Genomic DNA, 3031 nt, shown 5'->3' with positions numbered 1-3031 from the left:
AAATCTCTTGCTAGACTTGGGAAGTTTTCATTTATTATTTTATAAACTGCATTTTGTAAGCCTTTTTATCTTTCTTTTTCCTCAAGAATGCCAATTATTTGTATGTTAGATTACTTTATGTTGTCCCAAATGTCACAAAGATGTCACTTGTTCCTTTTATTTTTTTTTTTTTTTTTTTGTCTGACTAAATTATTTCAAGAGACCTATCCTCATGTTCTAAAATTGTTTCTTCTGCTTGGTTGGTCTAGTCTATTGTTGAAGCTTTCAAGTGTATTTTGTATGTCCTTCAATAAATTTTTTTGTTTCACAATGTCCTTTTAAAATATGTATCTTTTTAAATTTCTCATTCATTTCCTAAATACATTTTCTGATTTCTTTGTATTGGTTTTCAGATTTATCTTACATCTCACTGAGTTTCTTTAAAATCAATACTTTGAATTCTTGATATGGTATTTCTAGAATTTCTCTTTGGCTAGAATCTATTGCTGGATAATTATTGTGTTCCTTTGAGTGTGTCATATAACCTTGCTTTTTAATGTTTCTTGTAACTTTACATTGATTTTTGCACATCTGGAGTGACAGTAACTTCTTATTTTCAAATTTACGTTCATTGGGGAGGGTCCTTTTTCTTGAAGACATGACTATGATGCTGGTTGGGTAGGGGCATTTGGTTTAGCTTCTTAGCACAGTAATGAATATTCTGTATAACTTCTTTGGCTATAAATAGCATTAGTGGTATGTGTGCTTTCCTTGGCTTATTATGGTATAGTGATTTGTGGGGCTGTGGTGAAGGTGTGCTAGGGACGGGAATGCCACATGGCCCTATCTTCAGATTTCAGTGGTAAAGGTGTTGGGCTAAGTGAGTCTATTCTTGTTATCTCGGACAATGTTTCCTCGTGTCTGCTTGGCAGTGAGTGGCAGGCAGGCTGATTCTTGAGCTTCTGGATGGATTTCTTGACTGTCAGTTGCAGTAGCAGTATATTGGGTGGGTGAGTGAGCTCTTGACTTCCTTGGCAGCCAGTGTGGCCTAGGCAATAGCAGTAGCAGTGGACACAAGATGCTCTTCAAGTTTTTGAGTTCTGTGCTCTTGTGTTAGCAGTGGTCCAGGCAAGTAGGTGACACTTTCAGTTAAGAGTCAGCTGCATGGTATTGGTAGGACTTTTATGTCCTACCTCTGCTCCCCAAGAAAAGTGCTTCAGTTTCCCGGGTGGCATACTGGGATGTGGAACACCCAGGAATCTGAATCCCACACTGTCTCAAGGGTGGGTGGGGCAGTGATGCTGGGATTGGGGTTCCCACTTCCAGTGCCAGCAGCTGGAGCCCACACCATGCTCACTTCTCAGGCTGAGTTGTGGGAGCTCATTCCCTTTTCAAGCCCTGATTCTGCAAGCAATACCTGTTTTCCCTATTGGCTAGGAATGACATCACTGCTTCTAGGATCCTGCACAGTTTGCTAAAAGCTAGAGTCAAGAATGGCATCTTACGGTAGCCACTCAGGTTCCAAAAAGGTCATGTGACACCTCCTAGAGCAGTTTCTTCTTATAATCTCCTGGTTGCTCCCTAAATTAGATTCAGGATTTGGGAGGGTCAAAATGCTCTTCCATGGGCTACATTGCATGATTACCTGGTAAGAAAGTGGACCACAGAAAGGCACTCACTCACTCTTTCACTTACTGGGATTTACTCCAGCATAACCAGCACGTCTTGGCAACGTGGCTGCTGGTTTTCTGTTTCCTAGATTTTAAAGTTTCCTTTCAGTTTCCTGTTGAATTCTCATGTTCCTCCTTGAATAATGTATTAAAAATATGATTGTCTACAACCCATTTTGGTTCATATAAGTGGATGAGGCATGCTGGAAATGCTTCTAGTCAGCGTTTTGGGGGAAAATTTTTAAACACAAGTTGTATGTTTCTTAGAAATTTATCCATTTCTTCTGGACTCTCCAATTGGTTGGAATGTAACTGCTTATAGCAGTCTTTCATGATCCTTTGTATTTCTGCAGTATAAGTAGTAAGTTGCCTCTTTTGACTATAATTATATTCTTCAGAGTCAACTTTTTTTTTTTTTTTTTTTTGGTGGTATAGCCAAAGGTTTCTCAATTTTTTTCCCTTTTTTTTAAAAAAAGACTCAATTTCATTTATTTTTTTCTGTTGTCTTTCTAGTCTCTATTTCATTTAAATTAGCTTTAATTTTTATTATCCCTTTTTTCTACTAGTTTTAGGCACAGTGTGCTCTTTTTCTAGTTCCTTTGGGCATAATGTTAGGTTGTTTATTTGAATTCATATTTTTCCTAATGTAGTCATTTATTACTATACTTCTCTCTGAGCCCAAATTTTATGTTATTGATGTCACAATTTACCTCTTTTTTTAATTGTGCAACCGTTAACATATTGTGTAACTATATTTTTAATTATTTTCTCTCTTAATTTATATACTACAGTTAAAATAGTTGTGTGCATCCACATTACAGTATGAGAGTCATCTGAAGTTGATTACATACCTTTACCAGTGGGTTTCATGCTTTATTTCTAATGTTGCTAATTATCATCCTTTGTTTAACTTTCTTATAAAGAGAATCAAGTAGTGATAAATTTCCTCAGATTACCAAAAAAATGTAATCAAACACTTCAATATACCTCCCTCATTAATTAATAGAAGTGGTAATCAAAAATTTATCAGAGTTGTAGTTGACCTGGAGAACACCATGAACCAATTAGAAGTTAATGACACTATAAAACACTTTCACTAGAAACATTGGAATACTCCTTTTCAAGTGCACACAGAATATTTATCAAGTTAGACCATATTTTATCATAGATAAAACAAGTCTCAATAAATTTAAAAGTATTCAAGTGACATAGAGATTTGTACACAAACATAACAGCTTTTTTTGTAGTAGCCAAAGATTGGAAACCACCCAAATGTCCCTCAAAAGATGAATCAATAACTGAATTGTAGTATATACATATGGAATACTCAGAAATAAAAGGAATGCACCATTCTAACACACAACAGTATGATAAATATCAAA

The sequence above is a fragment of the Mandrillus leucophaeus genome, unplaced genomic scaffold (genome assembly GCF_000951045.1).
Source record: "Mandrillus leucophaeus isolate KB7577 unplaced genomic scaffold, Mleu.le_1.0 Scaffold163, whole genome shotgun sequence".
In the NCBI taxonomy this organism is placed as follows: Eukaryota; Metazoa; Chordata; class Mammalia; order Primates; family Cercopithecidae; genus Mandrillus; species Mandrillus leucophaeus.
This window is presented reverse-complemented; position numbering follows the sequence as displayed.